This window comes from Suricata suricatta, chromosome 2 (assembly GCF_006229205.1).
Source record: "Suricata suricatta isolate VVHF042 chromosome 2, meerkat_22Aug2017_6uvM2_HiC, whole genome shotgun sequence".
Lineage (NCBI taxonomy): Eukaryota > Metazoa > Chordata > Mammalia > Carnivora > Herpestidae > Suricata > Suricata suricatta.
Window position 1 is genome coordinate 6,359,273 of NC_043701.1, and position 17,925 is coordinate 6,377,197.

General features: G+C 46.8%; 1 non-coding gene across 1 annotated transcript; it reads right to left on the reverse strand.

Moving 5' to 3' along the window:
- Positions 1 to 871: 871 nt before the first annotated feature.
- TRNAC-GCA lies at positions 872 to 943 on the reverse strand. The gene has a single exon. It is a non-coding gene; the product is annotated as a tRNA-Cys (tRNA).
- Positions 944 to 17,925: the final 16,982 nt, after the last annotated feature.

Sequence of the window (17,925 nt, forward strand, 5' to 3'; positions counted from 1 at the left end):
CTCAGTCAGTGGAGCGTCCAACTTCAGCTCAGGTCACGAGCTCACGGTTCGTGGGTTTGAGCCCCGTGTCAGGCTCTGAGCTGGCAGGCTGGAGCCTGCTTTGGATTCTGTGTCTCCTTCTCTCTCTGACTCTCACCTGCTCACACTGTCTCTCTCTCTCCAGAATAAAATAAAACATTAAAAAAATTTTAATAAATAAAAAATAAAATAATAAAAAAAAGAACGAGCGACCCCTTGATCTGCAGGGAGACCCCCGCCTTCGCTTGCGCCCCTCTCTTGCTCTGGGCGGCTCGTGAGCACCTGCGCAGCCGCATCAGCACCTGTTTGTTATCCGTCAGGCCAGAGAATGGCGCCACGGCGAGCTGAACGCATTCTGCTCTTCCCCGGCCCCAGCCTCCCTCCACCCCGCAGACCTGCACCATCTCCTCACCCCAGTTCACGGCCAAGACATTGAGAGCCACTCATGTTAGCCTGGAAAGGCATTTAGAATGTTCCAGAACAGCAGTTGCTACACGCGGCAGCCAGGGGAATTGTCTGGTGTCTCTGTGATGTGGGTGGGTGGAAAGAAAGAAGCATGCTCTTGAGATATAAAGCAACTAGGGGTCCCAGTAAATCAGAACCTCCGGACTGGGGGCCTGGGGGGAGCGTGTGCGTAACCACCTTCCCCAGTAAGTCTCTGCTCAGACACAGCTCAGCTCCATATGCTACCTTCACAGCACAACATGGTCATGGATCGGACCACAGTTCTGGTTCTGGGACTTTCCATGACCCTGGCGCAGGTCAAACTTTCCCGAAGGACCACACCTCTCAGTCTACCAAACAAGAACCACCTTGAAGGTTCCATTTGGGGTAGGTACTAAAAACTTGGATGAGGGGGCACCCGGATTTGAACCAGGGACCTCTTGATCTGCAGTCAAATGCTCTACCCCTGAGCTATACCCCCTGGCTTATTAGGTGTCTAATGAATACCTTTTCACCTGTGTTACAATTCTCACCTCCCCTGTGCACTGGAGTTGCCTATTAATTTGTAGAAAGCTCTGGAGATACGGAAAGTTTCCCTTCAGGAAATTAGCACCTTTTGGCCCTGCTCTTCCACACAGATCCCCCCACAACTCTGGCTCCCAGAAACTTTTTTGCTCACAATCTTGCATCGTCTTTTTTTTTTCCTTGTTTTTATTTTCTTGTTTGTTTTTTATTTATTTTTGAGAGACAGAGAGAGACAGCGTGAGCAGGGGAGGGTCAGAGAGAGAGGGAGATACAGAATCTGAAGCAGACTCCAAGCTACCTGTCAGCACAGAGGCCGACACGGAGCTCGAACCCACGAATTATGAAATCATGACCTGAGCCGAAGCTGGACGCTTAACCAACTGAGCCACCCAGGCGCCCCCTGCGTCGCCTTTTCTTAGCACCATGTCAAAGGCATTGTTGGAGGACGCATTGCTAAGAGCTGGGCTCTTCTGCCTCCCTTGCTCTCTGCAGCTTGCAACCTGCCCTCTGCACCCTCCCCTCCCTCTATCACCACCCCCCCCCCCCATCCCCGCTTTGTTACTCATCCCCTCTCTGCTCTGTCCACACTCCACAGTTACCTCCCGGCTTTTGGCAGGGACCTGACTGAACCCAGACATTACTGGAATTATTTAGCCAGAGAGGTCACAACCCCCAGCCTGGGGCCCAAGAGGCTGCCCCAAAGGTCCCAGGGGGGCTCACACCAGGAGGTCAGCCCAGCTGGAGCAGCAGGGACTATGCCCGAGACCCAGGACCAGAGATGCCTCTGCCAGACGGACTTCCTGCAGCCCAGAAAGTGAACCAGGCCCCTGGCCAGTGCACCACTGCGATCAAAAGGCCCCTGGTCCCCAAAGTGTAGAGAAAAGATGCCCACCCAAAGGGACACAAGAGGCAGTGAAAGCGGCTGTCACGTCTGTGTCAGGGAGGCCAGCGCTCAGAGCGCACAGGGACTGGCTATGGAAAACCCTCCCTCATTCCTTCAACCTACTGTAGGGACTTATGTTTATTTCACAGGGGGTAAGTCCTCCTTGTTGGCGGGAGGGGGTGGGGTGGGGGAGAGAAGCAACGTCTCTGCATCTTTCCACAGTGGCCACCACAACGTCAAGCATAAAAGTTAGTGAGCAATAAATGTGTTGGGTGGAGGGAAAGACAGCGAAATGAACAAAAGCGTCTAAGTCTGGGGTAAACACAGATTTTTCTGACCCACCACCCGCCAAACATTGTTGGTGTTTTGGTGTCCATGCCTTCAAACCTGACCCCCACCTCCTTCCCCTGAGTTTGGGCGCTCCTCTTTATTGGCAGAGATGAGCAAGTTCAAGGCCACGTGATGGCCCTTACCACCTACTCTCCCTGGCTCGTCTTCAGGCTCTCTTACTGAAAAGAGAAAAAGCAGGGAAGGAACTGGAGAAATCCTCAGACTAAAATTCCTCTTCTTGAACCAAAAGCCGTTAGGAGAGTGTCAACAAAACAAAACAAAAACAAAAACAAAAAGACCTCCACAAATCAGGATACTCGATGGTGCAATGTTGAAAGCCTTCTCTTGAGAACTGAATTCAAGGTAATAAAGGAAACTATTTAAAATAAAATCTACTTCTATACACCAGTAATGAAGAATTAGAAATAAAATATTTGAAAAGATGTTATTTAAAATAGTAACAAAGAGGTGCCTGGGTGACTCAGTCCCTTAAGTATTCGACTCTTGATTTTGGCTCAGGTCATGAGCTCACGGTTGTGAGATTGAGCCCAGGGTGTCAGGCTCCCTACTAGGTGAAGGATTCTCTCTCTCTCTCTCTCTCTCTCTCTCTCTCTCTCTCTTTCTCTCCTCCCTCTCTCTCTCTGCCCCTCTCTCCTGTTTGTATGCACACACACACACACACACACACACACACACTCTCTCTCTTTCTAAAAAAAGAATGGTGACAAAAATACAGGATCCCTAAGAATAACTACAACCTGTACAAAAACCCTTTTTTAGACTCTTTTAAAGTTTCCTTAAAAGGTATTAAAGGAGATCTAAGTAAATGAAGAAATATGCTGTTTTCGGATAGGACAAAACAGCAATTTTGTAAAGATACGAATGCTCCCCAAATTCATCTATAGATTGAATGCAATTCCTATCAAAATCCCAATCATGATTTTCATAGTACTTGACATTCTAATGCTAAAGGTCATGTGGGAAAAGGAAGCGCTGGAGATAGCTAGGGTTTTCCTAAAGAAAACGAGCTAGACAAGGAAGCTATCCTTTCAGATACGAAAACTTGCTAGGAACCCATAAGGTAGCGTCTTATTGGTACAAGGAAGGACGCAAGACCAATAAAGTAAGATGGAGATCCCGGAAATGGACCCGTGCACAGAGAGAGAAAGGTGGCGTGCTACAACAGCAGAGAAAGGAGGCGCTTTCCAATACTCGGTCTGAGGACGACTGGAGACCCAGACACAAAATAAACTTCAGGTGAATTCAAGACTTAAATATAAAAGGACTTTTTTTTTTTAACTTTTAAAAGAAAATCTACAAGAAAACTTTTAGAAACTTGGAGTAGGAAAAGGATGTCACCATGAAGACCCACACATAAGGAGCACCGGGGTGGCTCTGTCAGTTAAGCATCTGACTCTTGATTTCAGCTCAGATCATGATCTCTCAGTTCGTGAGTTCAAGCCCTGCATCAGGCTCTGTACTGACAATGTGGCGCCTGCTTGGGATTCTCTCTCCCTGTCCCTCTGTCCCTCTCTGCTTGCATGGGCTCGCTCTCTCGCTTGCTCTCTCTCTCTCTCTCTCTCTCTCTCTCTCTCTCTCAAAATAAAGAAACTTAAAAGAAAGTTTTAAAGACCCACACATAAGAACCATAAAGAGCAGGATCAGTGCATTCTGGTTCATTAAAATGAAGACCTTTCACGCGTACTAAAAGTCTCCAGAAAGAAAGTGAAAAGGCAAGTCACATACCAGGAGAGACTTGTCAGTGTCAGAAAGCCGAAACTTCACTAGACATGTCAGCGGAGAGCATTTAACACGGGGGGTTGGTTGATGTGAGGAAGCGGAAGGAAAGAGGAGAACGAGGCGGTGCAGGCTTCCAACCCCAGGAAGCTGGCCTCGCGCCGAGCTGGGAAGGAAAAGGGGAGGAGCTTGTACTTACCAGAATGAAGAAGCCGGAGAAGTAGGGGCTCCCAGGAGCGTAGATGGGGTGCTGCTGCCTCAGGAGCTCAGGGGCGGTCTCCCAGGGGGAGCACCGCCAATAAGGCTGGGTCAGGGGCCCCCGAAGAACCAGCACTGCCAGCGCAGAGGACCCCGCCAGGGCCACCCCGCCTGGGGCCGGCAGGGCACTGCGCACTCTGCTGGGCTTCCGTTAGGACAGGTGACTTTGCATTTCCTAGCAGGTTATCAAAATGGAGGTACACTTGTACTTTCTTGCCTCGCTTCCTGCGCTCAGCGTAAATGTTTTGAGATTTGTCCCTGTTGTCGTGGGTGTCGGTGGTTCATTTCTTTCCGTTGCCGGGTGGTGTTCTGTCTTGCGGATGTGTCAACGCTCACCACTCACCTGGTCTGGTCGCTTGTGTTCTTTCCAGTATGTGGCTATTGCAAAGCTTCTGCGAACACTCGTGTACAAATCTTTGGATTTACACCCTCATTTCTCTCGGGTAAACACCTGCCAGCGGAATGACCAGATCGGAATGGTTGTGACATTTTCCACTCTGACCGAGCGCATGCGTATTCCCGCCAGCAGGTGTCCTGCTCCACACCCGGGTCCACACTCGGGGTGGCCGGCCCTTCTGATCTGAGCTGTTCTAATAGTGCGCAACTACAGTAGGCGGTTTTCGTCTCACTGTAGTCTGGGTTTGCGTTTCTGGAATGACTAGTAATATTGAACACCTTCGCATATGCTTGGTGTCGCCAGGACGCCTCTCCCGGAGTCATTTCCTAGTATAGGTTCAAGTTAGCGTTGACCGAAAGAAGAATCTGAGTGGCATTTGGGAGGTGAAAGTGAGGTGGCAGCCAGGTCTCTGAAAGTCGCTGTGACCTACAGACACCAAACAGCAGCAGCTTCCCTGGGCCCTCCCTTGCTGTGTCCCACCTTTCCTCCCCACCTGCCACCTGCCAGCCGTGCCAGTCATGGGGGGGCGCCAGCACCGCCACCAGAGCCTTGCCTGAGGACCTACAGAAGTGGTCTTTTTTAAAAAAATGTTTGTTACTGTTTATTTATTTTTGAGAGACAGAGAGACAGAGCGTGAGCAGGGGAGGGTCAGAGAGAGAGGGAGACACAGAATTCAAAGCAGACTCCAGGCTCCGGGCTGTCAGCACAGAGCCCAACGCAGGGCTGGAACTCATAAACCATGAGATCATGACCTGAGCCAAAGTCGGATGCTCAACCGACTGAGCCCCCAAGGCGCCCCAGAAGTGGTAATTTTCCATCAGGTTTTCCCCAGCTCCTTCCCAGTCCCATTCCCCTGGCTGGATGGGTTTGGCTTCCCAAATTCCCCTTCATCTCTGTTTCCGCCTTGCCCCACCCTAGGAAGGCTGCAAAGTGCCGGTTCTTTGATCCTCCAACTCCCTCTCCTGGGCCATTGCTCCTACCAGCGCCTCACAGAACTGTGCCAGGTCTTATTTTATAATAATTCCCTGAATCAGTAACACGGTGATTCCGCTCCTCTGACTGAATACTGACTGGCACATCTCAGTGGGTTTATTTTTAAAACTTTCTCATTCGTGTAGAAACACGAAAATGCACAAACATACGGGTTCCTCTTTGTGAGTTACAAAAAATAAATACACCTCTTATAAACCCACATCCAGAGTCTGCGAAATAGAATGGTATTCTGAGAAATGGAAATGAGGTGTAAGAGGTAAGGACTTGGCTCTTCCCTGGGTATACATTTTCATATTGCCTCGACTTTTGAATTACTTTAATGTTTTATATTTCAAAAAAAAACTGCAATAAGTATCAGGAGACTAAACAAAACTCAAAAACCTAGTGGTATAGCATATTGATAACGTGACCACAAAGAAGAAAACATTCAGTGCAATATATTCTAAAAGGGAAAAAAGAGATCTTGAACTACAATGAGACATTGAACTTCATTTGCTTTGGTATAAGTTACAAAATCTATTTTTTTAAGATTTTTTAAAATGTTTATTTGCTTTTTAGAGAGAGAGAGACAGGAGTGAACAGGGGAGGGACAGAGAAAGAGGGAGACACAGAATCGGAAGCAGGCTCTAAGCTCTGAGCTGTCAGCACAGAGCCCAACATGGGGCTTGAACCCACAGACTGTGAGATCATGGCCTGAGCTGAAGTCAGAATCTCAACCGACTGAGCCACCCAGGCGCCCCCAAAACCTATTTTTGAGCAAATGAGTAAATACATTGATATTTTGGGGAACTGGGGCTCTAACTGTGGGGGGCAGGCAAGGAAGAGCTGCAGAGAGGGATGAAATTGTAAGCAGCAGTGTGAATACACACACAGGCTCACACACGCGCGCGCACACATTTCCTAACTCTGCCCTCTCAAAAGGGTTAAAAACGACTCAGTTCCAGGGCCGCCTGGGTGGCTCAGTTGGTTAAACGTCTGACTCTGGCCCGGGTCATGATCCCACACTTTGTGAGTTTGATCCCTGCATCAGGCTCTGTGCTGACCACTCAGAGCCTGGGGCCTGCTTCAGATTCTGTGTCTCCCTCTCTCTGCCCCTCCCCGGCTCGCACTCTGTCTCCCAAAAATAAACAAACATTAAAAAATTTAAAAAAAAAAGACTCAGTTCCAATGAGCACTCCTAATGATCTTATTGTGGTTATTAAACACCATTAACGGGAACCAGGAACCCTTGGAGAAATGGCTGACTCCAGGGCTGGGCGGGAACCTAACAGGTGAACAACGTAACCTCTCCGGCCAGAAAGTGAGAGAGAGCTCAAAAACTGGCAAATACGTATCAACAGAGCACAGGACTAGCTTAGAGAGGCTTGGCGCTAGGTCAGCTAGGCACAGTTTGAGCACCAAAAGAAATAAAGATAGGAATGTGTTATAGCTCATTATTAAAGAATCCATGAATCCATGTTAATACAGTTTTTTTATTTTTAGATGGAGAAAGGAAAATTGCTTTTTACCGAAAAAGTGAACTAATACAAGTAAAGGGAAGGATAGAACTATGAAATCACCATTTTACAACCATCAGGGTGATAACTGATTTAAGTAAGCATCATGAATGGATGCTAAATTTGCAAGGAGAAAACTGTTAGGGGACAGGACATAGAAAAATTTGTCCAACATCAGTTTAACTGAGTAATCCAATTCAACTTCATCAATAGTGGAATAAAGTGACATCGCTCTTGATGTAATGCATGAACATAAGATAAACATATAATATAAACATAATATAAATATAAATATAGTAGGGGTACCTGGGTGGCTCAGTTGGTTAAGCATCCAACTTTGGCTCAGATCATAATCTCACAGTTCGTGCATCCAAGCCCCATGTCGGGCTCTGTGCTGACAGCTGAGTCTGGAGCCTGCTTTGAATTCTCTGTCTCCCTCTCTCTCTGCCCCTCCCCTGCTTGTGCTCTGTCTCTGTCTCTAAAAGAAAAAACTTTTAAAAAATAATAAAAAATATAAATATAATAGAGCATAAAACTTGAGAAGGACATAGCTTCACCTACATAGTCATTTAACCAAAATACTGAACTTTAAATAAGGAGGAAACAGTCAGACAAATCCTTCTCTCCGAAAGTAAACCACTATCTTAACTTTTAACACATTTTTGGCCTGTGAACTTTATATACGCTTGCCCCCTGGGTTACACTGGGGAGTCCCAGCCATGTTGTCATGGGTGTGTTGCCCACAGGGACAGTTCTGTCGATCACTCAGCTTGGACTCTTCAAAACGGTCAATTTCATGAAAGAAAATAGAAGAGTGGAGAACTATTCTGGGTTAAAGCAATCTAAAACCACGTGACAGCCACATTCGACGCATACCCTTGACTGGACCTTATGTTGGAAATAAAAGACAACCATCAGTGACTTTATTGGGACAACTGAGAAATATAGACTCTGGATTGCATCATAAATTATTGGATCACATCGTTGATAAAACCTCCTGAGCGTGCTGTGGTTATGCAGACTCCCTTTCGTCTCAGAAAATCCATGCTGATACATTTAAGGGTGCCAAGATGTCGACAATGACCTTTCTAATGAATCAAAAAACCTCTTACACACACACACACATAGAAAGAAGGAGAGTGTGCATGCGAGATCAAATGTAGCAAAATGTTAACAAGAGATGACCTTAGCAGAACATAAAACTTCTCATTGTTGGGGTGCCTGGGTGGCTCAGTCAGCTAAGCATATGACTCTCGGTTTTGGCTCAGGTCATGATCTTTCGGTTCATAGGTTCGAACCCCGCATCACCTCTGTGCTGACAGTTCAGAGGCTGCTTGGGATTCTCTCTCTCTCTCTCTCTCTCTCTCTCTCTCTCTCTCTCTCTGGCCCTCCCTCACTCATGCCTTCTCTCTCCCTCTCTCTCAAAAATAAATAAACTTACCCATTTTTCTTTAATTTTTCATTGTTCTATTCTTATAACTTTTCTATAGATTTGAGATTTTTCTAAATAAAACGTTAGAAGATTATGTTTAGAATTTCATTTGTAAAAAAAAGAAAGGAAGAAACTTCATTACCAGCACCCCAACACCCACTCCCCTGCATCCTTTTCAGTTGCTAACATCCTTTCTTCTAAAATTAACTGCTATCCTAACTTCTGACACTGTGTGTGGCCCGCGTTTGAACTTCGCACATCTTTTTCCATTTATTGCTTGTGATATCCAGCCACACGATTGTAAGAAGGGTTTGTTTTCTTTCGTGGCTGTATGGCATTCTGGCTACATGAATATTCATTATTTATCTAAAGTGTGAAAGAGCTGCTGCCCGCTTGGGGCTCTGAGGAATACGCAGCTATGAAAAATCTTGTACCTCTTTGATGAGCTCACGTATGCACTTCTGTTAGGAGCACCACTGCTGGGTTTCCGCAGTTAATGACATACAGTTTTCCAAAGGTGTCATATGTACCAATTTATTGGCCATTTGGACAACGTCTTATGTGAGATGCCGGCCCCACTCCCATTTTTCTATGGGGTTCTCTGTCTTTTTTCTCACCGATTTGCAGGCACTGCTTTTATATTTGGATATAAGTCCTTTGTTGATTATATGCCTTTCCAATATCTTCTCTTTGACCTTCGGCTTTCTTAAAGATGCCCTTTAATGAACTAGATCCTTAACGGTAGTGGTCTGATCCTTAACATCTTTCCCTTTATGTTTAGTGCTTTCTGTGTTCTCTTCAGTAAATCTTTACGTTTTCGCCAGATCACAAAGGTATTCTTTTAAGGTTTCTTCTAGAAGCGTATTGTTTTGTTTTTCTACATTCAGAGCTATAGTCTACCAGGAACTGATTTTGGTGTGTGGGGTGAGAGTCTAGACCTTTCTCCACATGGTAATCCATCTACTTTGCTCATTGGAAAAACTATTCTTTCCCTCACTACTCCATGCAACAAGTCTGTCATAAATCAAATCTCCATATATGTATGGGTCTGTTTCTGGACTTTCTCTTTTGTTCCATTGATTTACATATTTCCACGCACATCACCACACTGTCTGATGACTACAGACAGTGCACCTGGTAGCGTAACCCCCCAATTCTGCTCTCCTTCACGAGTCCCTTGCTGTTCCTGGCCTTTCGCATGCCCATAAAAATTTTGGAATCCGTGTGTCAACAACCACAAAAAAATTACGTGATTTTGGCTAAGATTACTTTGAATCTATAAAGATGGCAGGACTGATACTGTTCCTCTCTTTAATCCTTCATTCTATTAAGTTACTGTATCTCACTACTTGCAAAATCTTTGATTTTTTGCAACAATGGTTTATAGCTTTATATAGAGAGATATTGTACACCTTTGATTATTTGTATTCCTTCGTAGTTGGTTTTTTGGATGTTATTGGAAGTGGAATTGTTTGCCATTTTTCTAACTTTTAAATTTCTGTCCTATAGAAGTAGAATTGATTTTTGTATTTTCATCTTGTATCTAGTGACCTGGCCAAAGTCACTTAAATTCCAATGGCTCATCTATATATTCTTTTGGATTTTCTGCACACACAATACTATCAGTTGTGATTAATGACAATCTTCTTTCTTCCTTTCTTATTCTTTATGTCTTTTATTCACTTTTTTCTTTCTCTCTCTCTCTCTCTCTCCTTATTGCACGAGCCAGGACCTTGGAGACAAAGTTGAATAGAAGCCATAACTCTGGATGTCATTTCCTCTTTCCCAATCTCAATGGAAAAACTTCCAGTATCTCCTCACTACATGTGATGCTTACTATGACAGTCTTTGAACCCCCTTTATCAGATTAATAACATTGCCTTCCACAGAAGGCTGGATGATGGCCTCTAAAGAGATCAAGTCTAATCCTTGAAATCTGCAAATGTTACCTCATATGGAAAAAAGTGTCTTTGCAATAGGTGATTAAGGATCTTGAACTGGGAAATTACCCTGGATAATCTGGGTGGCCCTAAATGCAATACAAGAGAGAGGCAGAAGAAGATCTGACACAGACAGAAGAGGAGAAGGCAACATGGACCCAGACATGGAAGTGAAGATTGGAGGGACAGACTCACCCACCAAGGAATGCAGACACTGGAAGCTAGAAGAGGCAAGGAGTGCATTCTCCCCTGGGAGCCTGCTGACACCTTCATTGGAGCCCATTTTAACTCATTTTGGACTTCCGGTCTACAGAAGTGCAAAATAATAAATGCGGGTTGGCTTAAGCCCCAAAGTCTGTGATTATTCATTATAGCAGCCATAAGAAAGCGCACTGCCTCTGAATAGTACACTAAGTGTTTTAATCATGAAGAGATGCTGAGTTTTTCAAATGCTATTTCTGCATCTATTATGATGATTGTGTGATTCTCCTCCTTTATTCTCTTAATGTGATGAATTATATCGTCTTTCAAATGTGAAATCAACCTTTGATTCCTGGAATAAATCTCACTGGTCACGATGTTTTTTTCCTTTCAGATATTCTCAGATTCATCTAGTTCATGAGAAAGATCGGCCTCTCCAATTCCATTCTTATCTTCCCAGGGTTAAATATCAATGTTACCTTGGCCTCACAAAATATGTTGGGAGGTCCCCTCTATTTTTTGAATTCTCTGGAAGACTGTATATAGGTTTAGTATTCTTTCTTCCTTACATTTGGAAGAATTCACCCATGAAAACATCTATGCCTCAAATTTTTTTCCTGGGAAGGTTTCTGGTTAGAGGGTCTATTTAATAGATATGAAAATATTTGACTTTCTGTTGTTTCTTGGTGACTTTCCATAAATTATGTTTTTCATGGAATTTGGCATTTTTCTTAAAAATTGCGTCTAATTTTTTCAGATGTCTTGGCATCAGGTTGTTTATAATATTCCTTTCACATTGTTTTGCTGTCTCCAGGACCTGAACTACTCTTTCAGTTCTTATTCTTTTTTTTTTTTTTTAAGCAGGCTTCATGCCCAATGTGCAGTTTGCACCTGACCCTGCGATCTACCGACTGACCTGCGAGGAGCCCCTCCTTGGTCAGCCCTCATATCACCCACATGGACCTTCTTCCTTCTTCTCTTGACCACTCTTGCTAACAGCTTATCATTTGTTGGCTTTTCCACGGATCAACTTGGCTTTGTGGATCTTGTCTATGAATGTTGGTTTTGCGTTCTTATCTTTACGATTTCATTCTTTCTACATTGCGGGGGGGCGGTTAACTTATTGTTCTTTATCTAATTTCTGGAAATTGTTACTTATACTCTTGATTTCCCAGCCTTTCTTCCTTTCAGTGTTTAAATTTCTATCTCTGTGTGATCTGAGCTGTAAACTACAAACTTCGCCAGGTTCTATCTACATAGTCATCACTTCAAAATCTTTTCTGATTTCTGTGTGTTATTTAGACGCGTGATGTCCAATTCTCCACTCGCTCATGCTTCAGACATTCTGGTTCCTTTCTAGAATGTTCCTTGCCCCACCTTGTTGGCCTAGCGAACTCCTATTGGCCCTTCACTATTGGGTTTAAGTTGTGTCCTTCAGAAAGCCTTCCCTGTCCCCGTCTCCACCTCCCCACCCCCCGCAATGCAAGATGTAGCAGTTTTTTATTCTGCTGGTTTTGTTTCCATATTCATCCTGGGGTCATTAGTGATGTACATGCCCATCTCTCGCTGGACGGGGAGTTCCTTTTAGGCAAAGATTTCATCTTTCAACACTGTGCTGAACCCTGAGTTTTTCTTGAACAAATGTACTTGTGTGCTTGTTTTTCTAGGACAGTTTTAATTTCATATATTCCCTTTTATCCATAGGAATCTATAAATTGTCCCAGATTTTTCTATATCTAGGGTCTGAATTACATCTGCCAGACTCCCTCTAAGCACCAAAAGGGACGTAAAAATCCTTTGTTATATAAAAAAACCCTGGGGCTTTTGTTTAGGAAATATGGATTATATAGTCTTTGTGCCCAACACCAGGCTAACGACCCGCGAGGAACTCGGCGTGGACTTGTTGACTAATGTCTACTGATTGGGCTTTGTCTCTCGCCCAGCTGGAAATAACTCGGTGTCCCTATAAAATATTCCTAATTTCAGCTGACTAGCCTTTGATGTGACAGGCTTCCCCCTCCCCAAGCCCTGAAAGCCACACGGCAGTGTTACAGTCATTACAAGGTCATCCAAAATTGATGACTCAATGGTCAGCTCATAAAACTTCAAAATCTCTCATAAAAATGAGTCAGAATCTAGTAACAAGCTTGTTTCTATTATAATTAGTAATGTCGCTGCTGGGGCGGGCCATGTTCTGCACGGTAAGTGTTCCTTAATGTATATGGTGAGAAATCTAATGTTCATAACTATTTTCAAAAGCTGTGGGGAACTTAGTTTTGGGGGAAATTCAATAGTTACTGACTTTTTCAAATAACGCCAGAAACCAATTCTGATGTTTGTTTCATATGTTTTTTTAATTTTTTAATGTTTCTTTGCTTTTAAGAGAGAGGCAGAGATGGGAGCGGGGGAGGGGCAAAGAGAGGGAGACACAAAATCCGAAGCAGACTCCAGGCTCTGGGCTGCCGGCTCAGAGCCTGACATGGGGCTCGAACTCAAGGACTGTGAGTTCATGACCTGAACTGCAGTCAGACGCTTAACCGCCTGAGCCACCCAGGTGCCCCTGCTTGTTTCAAATAAGTCTGGATGTTTCCATATCTGGAGTTTGCTTAAAATAATGTAGACTCTTGTCTACATTCTTTTGCTAGATCGCCCTCATCTCTACCAGCTCCTGGTGGCTTCACTTCTGCTCCTGGAAAGTCCAGACCCAGAGCCTTTCCCTTGGTTGAGGGCACCTGGAATGTCCTAGGGTTCAAGACTTCATTCCTGAGGCTCAAAGCTCTGACCCCATGGAAGACACAGGGGCCCTGGGATAGGTCACTCTCTAAGCTGTCATCAGTCACTGGCACCATCAGCATAGGCAAGTTTTACATTAGCATATCAGAATAACTGAGGAAAAAGAAGTTTCTAGAAAGCATGAAGGGAAATCATGAATGCCAGGGCACTGAGTCTTCCTCCGCACTTTTGCCACACCTTTGCCACATGCCCGCCTTACACTCGCTCTCTAAAGTTGGCTGAGGGTGATGCCATGAGTGGAAACTCGGCAACACCCAAGGCCCTAGAGTTAGCTTTCTCAGACTGAGGCCCCGCAAAAGGGGGGCCCCGAGTGACGAGGGGTGTGGGAGCAAGTGAAAGATCTTGAAGCACTGAATCGACCATTTTTTCCATAGTGTCAAGAAGTCCAAACAATCTTTTAAAGTTTAGACAAGAGGCGCCTGAGTGGCTCAGTCGGTTAAGCATCTGACTTCGGCTCAGGTCATGATCTCACGGTTCATGGGTTCAAGCCCCGCATCAGGCTCTGTGCTGACAGCTCAGAGCCTGGAGCCTGTCTTCAGATACAGTGTCTCCTTCTCTTTCTGCCCCTCCCCTGCTCACTGTCTCTCTCTCTCTCAAAAATAAATTTAAAACATTAAAATTTTTAAAAAATAAAGTTGAAACAAGCATGGAAGTTATAAAGGAGCCGCAAGGTCTACATGGGTGTCTAGCGGATGACAACTTCTGGCCCCCTGGGCCCCCTTCAGGCGGTTGTCCAAGCCCACGGCCGCACGCTCTGGGCTCTGTCTTTGGTGCCGTGGTGCCAACCGTCTGGGCGGTGCTGGGCCGCAGCCGGCGGATCCGGGAGACGCAGAGAGCCTCCTGGCAGAACAGCGGGAAGGAAGGGGTTCCTGAGCCACCTGCTTCCGCAGCTTCCAGACCCAACCGCAGGTTCTCCAGCCCTTGGCCACCCCGAGCTGCAGGGCGACGTTCTCTGGGGGAGCCCTTCTTCTCCCTGGGTGGGAGAAAGGCTTCAGCGAGAAGTCAAGCTTGAAGAGACCCCCTCCTGGAGCCCAGGACGCCTGTCCCCAGGCCTGGCCACCTCTCACCCCCGAGTCTCGGTATCAGTCAGGATAGGCTAGGTTAAGCTGTGCTAGCAATGGACCCCCAAACGTGGGGCTTGTCCCACCAAAGGTTTGTTTTCTGCTCCTGCGACACGTGTCGGGGTTGGCTGAGGGTCCCAGTCAACGTCTCCTCCCTCCAAGAGGCAGCCTGAGAGGAAAGCGACTCGCTCAAATATCGCGGCTCACAGGAGTGGAGGGAAGGAAATCTTCGGAAGGCCTCAACTCGTAATTAAATGCTCAGCCCAGAAATGACAACTCATTGGCCAGACCCAACCAGAAGAGGCCGGAAAACACGATCCAGCTACGTCCCCCTGGGGAGCCAACGGGAAATATTTGGGGAACGACATTTGGGGATGACAGTCACCACCTTTTTTGAAAGGCCTAGGACTGAATTTTGGGCTGTGTGCCTGGCCCCAAGGGAAGACCGTAGGCTGAAGGGCGCAGCTGGGAAAAGGGAGATCCGCACCTGCCCCAGCACAGGAAATACAAGGGCTCCTGCGTGGGGACCCCTTGCACCTGAACTCGGAACCACGTGCTTCAGGCCTCCCCGGTCCCCCGGGCTGGCTTATGTCCCCAGTCCCCCCGCACCTGCTAGGCGAGCTGCAGATGATCAACGACCACTCCGACCTTGGATTTTTCTGGAGCGTGGAGGCGATGGGAATGTGGTGGAGGGTAATCCACCAGCAGAGGGTGATGCGTTCCTGAGACTGTTCCTGAGACCCTGACTGAGCACACCACGTGAAAAAACCAGTCAGCGTTACCAAGTGATTACCTTACATTCCGTAAACCTACACTGTGGCAAGCATGGTAGAGGAGACCAGAGGAATAAGAAATACCCCTTGCTCTCAAGAAGCTTATAATTGGGGCACCTGGGTGGCTCAGTCAGTTAAGCCTCCGACTTTGGCTCAGGTTAGATCTCACGTTCGTGGGTTCGAGCCCCGCATCAGGCTCTGTGCTGACAGCTAGCTCAGAGCCTGGAGCCTACTTCTGGTTCTCTGACTCCTTCTCTCTCTGACCCTCCTCTTCTCATGCGGTCTCTCTCTGTATCAAAAATAAATAAAACATTAAAAAAATTTAAAAAAAGAAGCTTATAATCTATGAGGTGAGTTAGGACACTATTACCTTGTGTTATAAGCTTTCTCTAGCATCAAATGAATGGTACCGATATTAAGTTATGAGCTGGGCCAAGGCAGGATTCACCGCAGGCTTGACTGGAATGGAAATCTCTCTCTCTCTCTTTAATGTTTATTTATTTTGAGAGAGAGAAAGCATGTGTGCACACATGAGCAGGGAAGGGGCATAGAAAGAGGGAGAAAGAATCCCTAGCAAATGCTGGCTGTTGACGCAGACCCGGACAAACCTACGAGATCATACACGGCCTGAGCCGAAATCCAGAGTTGCAAGCTGAATGCACTGAGCTACCCAGGCGTTCCCTACAATGGATTCTCGTCTAAGGCAGAAGGTGGAGCCAATCAATGATTTCCCCAACGTGGCTGTGTATCCGAACCCCAACCCCACCCCTACACCCACCCCTTACTATAAGCTTGTTAAAAATAGATCTTCTTTTCTAAAGGTTTCCCCCACCATACTTAGGACCTACCCCTAGAGATTTGGCTTCAGTAGATCTGGGACAGGATCCAGAAATCCGTACCCTTCACAAGCTTTCCCACAATGGCAGCTTGTCTGAGAATCCGCTGTGATAGGCAGTTTCTACCTAGAAATGGCACATATCAAAAGTTGAACTTTTTATATTAAAATTTTTTTAATGTGTATTTAGTTTTGAGAGAGGGAGACAGAGCACAAGTTGGGGAAGGGCAGAGAAAGAGAGAGAGAGGCAGAATCCGAAGCAAGCTCTAAGCTCCATGCTGTCAGCACAGAGCCCGGCGCCGGGCTTGAACCCACAGACCATGAGATCATGATTTGACCCGAGGTCAGACGCCCGACCAACCGAGCCACCCAGATGCCCCTCAAAAGTTGAATTTTTAAAGTCACGTTCCTGAAAACAAGCTCCTGTTCACACCTGCTTTGTTTCTATTGTAAGTGCACGCTCCCCACCCCCCCTCCCCTCCCACTGCACCCCACCCCCCCGAATGCTATGCCCGGATTTTTGTTCACAAAAACGGCACACCCAGTGGGCTACCACTTTCCACTGCGTATCATTTCCAGCTCTCTCATTACTCCTCCTTTCTGTTCCCACTCCTGCCACATTGTTCCAGACACGTTCTCCCCTCCCGCTTGGCCTCTGCAGTATTCTCCCCACTCACCTCTTATCCCCCTCAGTCCCTGCCACACATCGCCACCAGGTGAGCCTCCCTGTCGGCTCCAGAACCGGCTTATTCCCTGCTCAGACACGGTCACTGAACCCAGCCCCTCAGCCTGCGGACAGTCTATAAACCTTGTCACCATACGGCCCAGCCTATTTCCCCTCGCGGCTTACTTGAAGTCCTAGCCCAACCGGAACTGTGTTCCTTCTCAACCTGCTTTGTACCTTCCACCCCGATTTTTTCTAGGCTGTTCCCGAGCTACCCCTTCTCCTAACACCCCCGGTCTGAAATGCCCGCTGCTTATTAAAATTGTTGCCTATCCTTCAAGATCCGGTTCACATTGCATCTACTTTATACGGTCGGCCCTGTTTGAAAGAGAAAAGAGAGAAAACCATACGTATGGGTAACAGACAGGCACACCCCCTCATCGGCCAGTCTTGAGAAACACAAAGATGAATGGGTCCAAGCACCTCTGGGAGCCGCGGCTTTCACCTCTGCTCGAGGGAAGAACCAGGCCAGTCGGATCTTCTCTCCTGGGAAAAATTCATTCGAGAGACACGCAGGTGGCACCTTGCCCCCCACACTGCTCACATCCCGGCAAGGGCTAGGACCCTGAGAGGTCATATCACCACGGAGAGGACACCTCTGTCTCCTTGAAAAGGAAGAAGCCCCCTTCTCCAAGGGGATCCGGGAACTGACCGTCCCGTGGTCTCATGACAGTGTGAGCAAACTGTCACATGGAGTCCTGAACATAGGTCACAGTGAGAGCAGACACAGTGGTCTTCAATTGGGTCAAAGCGAATTGGCGTGAAAGGAAAGCCAGACCCGGGAAAGTTACAGAACAGCCTGGTGCAATCTCCCCGCGGCCCGGATGAGAGGCTGGGTGCCTCGCCTGAAGATCCGCGCCAGCTACCGGCATAGCGGCCGGGCTCTGACTCCCGCCTCCTCCCACCTGCCGCTACTCCAGGGCAGACGTCCCAACCTGCACAGGCTTGGGGATGTTCCCATGGCTCGTTTTGTGTTTGTTTTTGTAATGTTTATTTTTATTTTTGAGAGAGACAGAGAGAGCGAGCATGAGCGGAGGAGGGGCGGAGAGAGAGGGGAACAGAGGATCGGGGGTGGGGGGCCCTCC